Source organism: Gossypium raimondii, chromosome 10 (genome assembly GCF_025698545.1).
Source record: "Gossypium raimondii isolate GPD5lz chromosome 10, ASM2569854v1, whole genome shotgun sequence".
In the NCBI taxonomy this organism is placed as follows: Eukaryota; Viridiplantae; Streptophyta; class Magnoliopsida; order Malvales; family Malvaceae; genus Gossypium; species Gossypium raimondii.
Window position 1 is genome coordinate 11,993,482 of NC_068574.1, and position 8,670 is coordinate 12,002,151.

The 8,670-nt window shown below is 32.2% G+C and overlaps 1 long non-coding RNA gene across 12 annotated transcripts; it reads left to right on the forward strand.

The window, feature by feature from the left end:
- Positions 1 to 4,236: 4,236 nt before the first annotated feature.
- On the forward strand, positions 4,237 to 8,372 carry LOC105785198 (uncharacterized). 12 transcript variants are annotated; one of them, XR_008190080.1, is made up of 7 exons: positions 4,237 to 4,673; positions 4,795 to 4,820; positions 5,399 to 5,719; positions 7,013 to 7,082; positions 7,390 to 7,491; positions 7,704 to 7,777; positions 8,022 to 8,372. It is a non-coding gene; the product is annotated as an uncharacterized LOC105785198 (long non-coding RNA). The 12 variants fall into 12 exon arrangements; XR_008190081.1 differs by having other exon boundaries at positions 4,238 to 4,673; positions 5,431 to 5,719; XR_008190088.1 differs by having other exon boundaries at positions 4,245 to 4,673; positions 5,621 to 5,719.
- The last annotated feature ends 298 nt before the right edge of the window (positions 8,373 to 8,670 follow it).

The window sequence follows — 8,670 nt, forward strand, 5'->3', positions numbered from 1 at the left end:
GTTCAAGCCCCATCAACTTGAACAACTTTGTCAAGAACCAACCGATGAATTGCCCATCTTGATCACTGACAATAGACTGTGGTACTCCCCAGTATTTTACCACATATCTAAGGAACAAATGATTTACCTCCTTAGCAAAACACTCATTGGTCGTTGGAATGAAAATTTCATACTTGGAAAATTTGTCAACCACAACAAGGATACTCACAAACTCGTCAGATTTAGGCAAACCAATAATAAAATCTATGGATACACTCTCTCATGGACGTTCTGGAATAGGAAACGGTTACAATAAACTAACCTACGATTTTAACTCCACCTTATCTTATTAGCACACTAGTCAAGTCTTCACATAGGTGTCAACATCATCACTCATGTAAGACCAATGATAGCGATCCTCCAAAAAAGCCAACGTGCGGTGCATACCTGGATGGCCAGCCCATCTTGAATCATGACACTCATTCATAACTTCCTTGTGCAAATTCTTGTATTAAGGTACATAAAAGCAATGCCCTTGAGTGTACAACAACTTTCTCTTAAGTCAAAATCGCTTCGTTTCCCCCTCTTTAGCGAGCTCGATCAAAGTTTTGGCTGTATGATAATGGGACAATCCCTTTTGAATCCGCTCCAATAGAGAGCTATCAGGCTGACTGGTTGTGTAAACTTTATTTTTCGTCTTAATGCATCAATCACTATATTGGCTTTCTTTGGCTTATATTCCATACTGAAATCAAATTTAACCATAAAAACCTGCCAATGAGCCTCCTTGAGAGACAACTTTTTTTTAGTCAAAAAATAATTATTTGCAACATTGTTCGTAAATACCACGAACCTGAAACCTAGCAAATAGTGTCTCCATGTGCGCAAACAATGTATGACTGCAGTCATTTCTTTTTCTTGAACCGAGTACCGTTGCTCAGTATCGTTAAGTTTTCGACTCTTAAATGCAATCAGATGCGCATCTTGCATCAATACTCCCCCAATAGCATAGTTTGATGTGTCTGCATGCATCTCATACGATTTGGTATAATTCAGCAAGACAAGCACGAGCTCTTCAGTCATTACTTGTTTTACTTTATCAAAGGCTTTCTGACACTATTTTACTTTACCGTGGGTTTCACTTTAATTTAGCTTGGAATTCTTGTTCGTGACTTTCTTGTTCGGGAGTATAGTCATACGAGTCACAAGGGGTTTCAGTTAGATGTTTAGATCTTTCCAATTGTCGCTCATCTATCTCTTCCAATGCAGTTATTGTTTCGTTTCTTTGTTGGTAAAGTTCTAGCATGAGCGCTTTTTTGGTTCGCCATAATTTCTCATTGTTCGTATACTCCTTCCTTGTATACTTCTTCCTCGTCCCATTGGTTCGTTGAACCTCCATTGCTCTCGTATGTATACTTGGCTTCGATGGGAGTTCGTTCGAACACTTAGGCTGATTGACTTTGTAGTCACCACTCTATGGTTAGTTGAATCTCAGTACAACCAACTCAATTTGGATTATTTGTACACCGACCCATAAAAATCAATATTCATTATTAAATCTAATAATTAACAAGGTAAATAAAAATAATAATCATAATAATTTTTTAATAGATTAATTATATTTTTTTGCACACTAAGAAAATAAAATTAATTAAATAAAATTTAGAACACTATCTAGCTCTTTTATCTTTATAATAGTATTATTTTACAGTAATCAATCTAACAAAAATTTCATCGTCGCAATCCTCGGCAACGACGCCAACAACTTGACTGCCTATAAATACGTTATTGTTTATAGAATAAATATCACACCAAAAATATAAGAATTAAGAACGGCGGCGTCCGCAAGTGTACGAGTCAAATTGTAATATAATATATGTTACAACGAAATACCGGTAAGTATTCTAAGGATTGTACCCAAGGGATTGCAGATTAGAGAAATTAATATTAAATCAATTATAGAAAATAATTACTAATCTAATTGAGTCACAAATTAGTAGTGCAAATCCAAATTAATATTTTAAATAAACTAACTAGTTTACTACCCTAAATTAACCTAATGGAATTTCCTATTCCTAGTGTCAGCAATACGTGCCTTTAACCTATAATCGATTAAATCCCTAATTATCTAATTAAATAATTAACTATCCTAGATTGAGTTATTTATCACCCTTAGCTACGAATATCTTCTCGGTTCATCTTCATTAAGGATTACCACCTAAGTCACCTTTTTGGTCTCTTTTTAAGCATACGGATACCCTTCCGGTCTCACAGCTTGGCACAAGTTATACACAACAGGATACCCTTCCGATCTCACCCGTCTAAATATTCTATTAGGGGCATCACTCCCTAATATACTAAGTGCCCTTGAATAAACACTACACCAAAACAGGCTTTTAGCGGCGCTTTTAGTGGCGTTTGGATAAAAAACGCCGCTAAAGATCGAGCATTAGCGGCGCTTTACAAAAAACGCCGCTAAAGATCGAGCATTAGCAGCGCTTTAAGGAAAGCGCCGCTAAAAATAAGAATTTGCGGCTTTTTTGAGAAAACGCCGCAAAAAAACCTAAGCCCAACGACATCCTTTTTTGACCTTTTGGGGCTTTAGCGGCGTTTTTGGAGAAGTGCCGCTAATCTCCGCGCTTTAGCGGTGTTTTTGGAGAAGCGCCGCTAATGCTCCGGGCTTTAGCGGCGTTTTTGGAGAAGCGCCGCTAATGCTCCGGGCTTTAGCGGCGTTTTTGGAAAAGCGCCGCTAATGCTCAATGCTTTAGCGGCTTTTTTGAAAAAGCGCCGCAAAAGCATTTTATTTGTCTAATTACTATTTAAATTGTTTATTTATATTAATTAAAATTGAATTTATTTTTAATTGAATATTTGTTAAAAATGGAAAAATTAAAATATTATTATTTAAAATAATTTTAAAATTTTTTGGGTACATGACTGATTGATTTTTAATTTATATATTAAATAATTTCATATATAATTGTAAAAGATACGATAGTATTAATTTTAAAATATTTAATTAATTATCATTATAGTTTAGGGTTTAATATATATGGTTTAGGGTATATGGTTAATTTAGGTTTTAAGGCCAGTTTAGGAGTTACAATTTTAAGTTTTATATATTATGGGATTAGGGATTATGGATTAGGGGTTCTGGATTAGGGGTTCTGGTTTAAGGGTTGTGATTTAGGGGTTAGGGTTAGAGATTAAGAGTTGAAGATTTAAGGTTTATAGATTCAGTGCCATGTTAGGATTTAGGGTTTAGATTAATTAGTGTGTTTTAATTTATATTAAATAAGGTTTAGGGTTAGGGGTAGGGGTAGGGATTTGAGTTAGGGTTTATGGTTTAGATTAATTAGTGTTTTTAATTTATATATTAAATAAGGTTTAGGGGTTAGTAGTTAGGGGTTAGGGGTTAGAGCTTAGAGGTTAAGAGTTAGTGATTTAGGGTTTAGAGATTCGGGGCTAGGTTAAGGTTTTGTTTAGATTAATTAGTATTTTTTAATTTATATATTAATTAAGTTCTTATATAATTGTAAAAGAGGGGTTAGGGGTTTTAGGGTTTATGGTTTATGATTTAGGGCTTAAGAGATAGGGGTTAAGGGTTTAGGGTTTAGATTAATCGGTGTTTTTTAATTTATATATTAAATAATTTCTTATATAATTATAAAAGATAATATTAATTTTAATATATTAAAATTATGATTATAGTTTAAATTATTTAAGAGATAATAGATCAATTATATATATATTAAATGGTTTAGGATTTAAGGTTTACTTTAGATTTGTTAAATGATAAAATTTTATACAATTAATTAATGTTTTTATATTTTAAAATATTTAATCTAAATTTAGATTAAATAGTTTAAACCATTTGATATATTTAAATATTAGATTTAAAAAATTGATAAATAAATAAATTCATGTAATGATTTATCATATGGATAGGTAAGTATCTATTTTGGATATGACTAATTTATAACAAATAAAAATGAAATACAAAAACTAAAATCATTCCACATTGAACATGTAGCAAAATAGTTATATTTTAGTTAGCAAAATAAAATATTTTCAGTAGAGCAAAAAGTCGTCGTTTTGTTCAAAATAAAACAATTTTTTATGGCATTTTTATGTTAAAAGCCGCAAAAAATAAGCAATAACGGCGTTTGTTCAAAAATCATTTTACTTTGATAAATCGCGCCACTTTACAAAAAGTTTCGCCCGTGAAATCCCTAATCTTCCCATGGCCGACAATGTTTTGAACTTCTTTTGATACCAGTTCCCTTTCCATTCACCAAGTCCTTTCTCCTATTACCCTTTCCCCTCTCCCTTTCTCTCTTTCCTCTTCACCTGAACCTATCAAAAGAACCCAGCTTTCCATCTCGCTACCAGACGACGATGTTTTAAACTCCTTCATCGTTTTCTCTACTTCCCCTTGTTCTTCTGCTCTCCAATAGCTAACCGACAAATACGAGTCCCCACCCATTCCACCAAACATGTTTATCTTGTCTTTCAGAACAAAAGAAACAACACCACCAGCCTAAGCCTAAACAGATCTGAGCTTTCTATTTTGGCTAAACCAAGACTATAGCTTGTTCTATACTGTTGGTGGGTCTGTTTGTTTCCAAAGATAACTTCACTGCATTTTCTTTGCTTTTTCCCAATGGATGTTTTCTAGCTTCTTTCTTTTAGAGGTTAGTTAGCTTCTTTTCTAGGTTTTTATTTCTATTTGGGGTTCTTTTCTGGGTTTAAATTTGAAACTTAGATTGCTTTTCTGGATCTGATACTTCTTTTATTTCTTATTCCATTCTTCAGGCATATATGTTTGATTATGTGTTAAGGTATGATACATTGAGACCTGATATATGTATATGTATGTATTATTCACCTCATTACCTTTGCAAGGATTAAAGATTGTTGAAATTGATATTGGAAATATAAAATCTCTAAGTGGGAATTTGCAGTCAAATAGGTAGAACGAACACCTGACCAAGGTATTAAAGAATGATTTCTTTATTAATAACCTGGAAAGACTAGTGATAAACTGTGTAGTTTAGGACAACTTGCTGTCTGAAACTCGAAAGTTTTCGCCTTTTTTGTTGTTTAAAATATACTTTTGATTTCAATCATTTCATACAGAATTCCACCATAGATGTTCAGTTTCTGATACTATCTTATATCGTTAATTCGTAGTTAACATAATAGTTAATACAGTACGGTGGAAGTGAGTGAGGCCCTTATAATCGATTTACAGAATGGAACTGTGCTTCGGTTGGTTCTTATTTGTGTCTTCGATTCCTATGATTTTTGCTCAAGATATTAGTCATGGATCGATTATAGTTGATGGAACTATGACTGTTGCTCAAGATGTTAGGCACATACATAATTTTTCATTCACTATATGTCATATTCATGTTAGGCACATACATACAATCATCATTTTTGATGCAGTCAGTTGGTTCAAGGAAATCAAGGAAGTGTAACTGCAGCATTGCAACAAATTCAGGCATTGATTCTACTAACTTTTTTTTGCTAGTTGGAAAAAGTTCTTTCTGTATTTGCTGCAACATTTTGCAATCAATCTCTTTCTGTTTCTTGAACTAATATATATATATATATATATCCTTGCAAGACATTAAAGGTGACGTGAATTTGGGCGGTCCACAGAGAGCCATGCCCATGGATCCCTCAATTTATGGACAGGGAATCATGCAGTCAAAACCTGGAATAGGAAATACAGGTACTCTTTGTAACTACTGGTTTTATATTCACTTTGCACCATTCACCTTGCTACATATAATGAGTTTCATTTCCATAACCTAACTTCTAATTATCTTGTCATGGATTTATTGATTTACTATAACATTATGTCATTTCCATTCAGCCTCTACAAAAATTTTTATATTTGGTTTCATCACAGTCCATCTTATCTTTCCTACCTTATTCAACTCACATGCTTTTAAATTTGGCCAATATGATCCCAAATATTTCAAAAGGAAAGCTAGTAGATTAGGTGTTTGCTTGTGGGCTACTGTAAAATATGCTTAGTGCGCTGTAACTTAAGATAATTGGGTGATTCTCTAGTTTGGCACTTCGTTTGCTAAATCTAGCTACTCTAAAAAAATACTGCATGAAGTTGCTGTTTCTGTTTTGTCTGGTTCATTTCTCTTTTAAAATGAAGGCACCATATATAATAACCTTTGGTTCTGTAGTTTATTAAATCGAGGTATTCTTGTATATATTCTTATACTTCCATGCTTACTTTTCTTCTGAACCTTGGAGTTGGTAGCCTTCCGTTGAAGGGTTGGCGATTAACCGTAAGCTTTAAACTAGACTTGTGTCCTTAATTTTTATTTTCCATATCTGGGTTATTGTCCTTAACCGACTCTAGGTGATAAAAAATAAAACAATGGAAGAGGAGGAAATGTTTAACGTGTATGCCCATTTATGATTTTCTTAGTTTGGTTTGAAAATAAGGAATTTGGTTGGAAAATCATAAAGTTGATTTATTTCTTTATATGCATTTATATATATTAATAGGAATTCATTATATCCATATAAAATTGTTAGGTTTGTCTACATTATTAATCTTTTAAACTTTTTTATTTTATATGTTAATATTTTTTGAGTTTTAATTTGTACTATTTTAATCAAATAAATATAATTTTGAATGTAAAAAACATTAAAGAAAATAAAATCACCATTGTTATTATGCTAATATTTTTAAAATAAAATCATGGTACAAAAGAGAAAAGATCAGCTGTTCTCAGGTTAATAATTTATATTATGTCTATTACTTTTGGTTCTTCGATTGTCAGTTCTCTATAGACCGTAGAGGAAATGTAATTTATTTTCTTGGTTACAGGTTGCTTTTTACCTCTGCTATGTCATAATGTTTTATAAATTGGATATAAGTGACTATTTAATCTTTGCATTTTAAGGAGGAACTTATCTGTTATTTATTTTAGAATTGTTTTTCTTCAGCTGAAATAACCCTTGACAAATGTGACATTGAATTCCTCACTTGTATTAGATTTGATGAACTGGAGACAGCATTGATGGAGATGGTTAAGCAGGACAATCGACGCCAATTATGTGCTAGGGTAAACTGGAATATGTTATTCAATTTGCCAAAATTTACAGTCAATTGCCGACTTGTTTTTAAAGATAATTATAAAACTATGTAATTCCTGCCATGCAAATCATTTTGCTTGCTTTTACCTGGCACCTTAGGCTTCTTCATGAAATTTAATGTCAATATGCATTACCAGAACTTGCTAAAAAACCTGTGTTTCTGGTTTTCATGAATCATGAATTGGAAGTTGCTAGTTTTCTTAGCAGTTTGAAGATTATTTTCTTCTATCGATATGTATGTCTTTATGATAATGATGTTTGTTAAATATTTCATAGATCTTAATGCGATTTGAGCAAGATCAAAAGGAAACAGAAGATGCTTGTAGATTTGCCGAACAAAATGCAGCTGCACAGAGATATTCTGTTGAAGTGCTTCAGGTACTCATCGTGTTCAAGTTTCTTGTTTTTTTGTTTATAAAATTTCCCCTCAAACATACCTTATTGAGGCACTTGAATTCTCGAATCTGTTATTTATGCATACTTTTTTGTCTGCAAGTAGAAGTATAGACATTTTGATAATACAGTGGTGTCATATGCCTTTTGTGTTAGAATTTGAATTGTTCCCCCTAAACAATTTTCTCTATGTACAGGTTTGATTGTGGCACGTTTATGTATTCTATATATCAACTTCTATAGCAGAGGCTTAAGTCTTTATTTTGAGCAGGTAAGTCCATGGAACAATTTTTTATCCTTGTAGTTCATGTTTTATTTTGATTTTTCTGTGATTAAACTTTAGTGCTCAGGGCAGTAGTTGTTGGGATGTAAAATCTATTGTCTATCTGCCTAAATATATGACAAAAGGCAGAAGTACATATTGGAGATACTCTCACATGCACATTCATTCGTTTGAAACACGATATCTAGTTATTTGTCTTTGAACTGAGTTGGATTTTTCCATGCTTATGTAGGAACACATGCCCTATGCCCTATTTTCGTTTAAGGACCGCCAAGAAAATTCTGAAACTGAAAGCTGATTGATCGGATGTGTATGCCGGCTTTCATCAACTACTTTCGAAGGCCTTACTAGGAATTGAAATGGTGTGCAAAGAGATTGCTTCTTCTGATCTGATTTTTCGATATAAATACTGGACAAAGAATGGATATTTTACTGCTGTTAGTAAAATAGGATTCTCTTCTTAGGATCTTAGTTTGTTCACTTGTATTAGACTCAACAATGGCTTGCATTGCATTGGTGTTGATTTTACTTAAATTTTGAAGTTTACAATTTTTAATTTTTATTAATTATTTTCGTTTTCTCACTTTTATTAATTTTATTATTATTTAAGCTTCCTTTATTTGCCTTCTTTTATCATTTTCATAGAAAATTTAATTTAAATAATATATTATATATCATATATATGTATTAACATTAATGTATATATATTTATTATAATAATAATTAAAATTAAAGTTATAATAAAAGTAAGTGGAAACATGCAAAATTAAGAAAGAAAAGAAAGAAAAAGAAAAGAAAGGGAGAAAGGAGACAACGCACGGCCTAAGGGCTTCAAGCTTTCAAATTTTAATTAGTTAGTTAATTTAGTTTCCTTTTCTTGT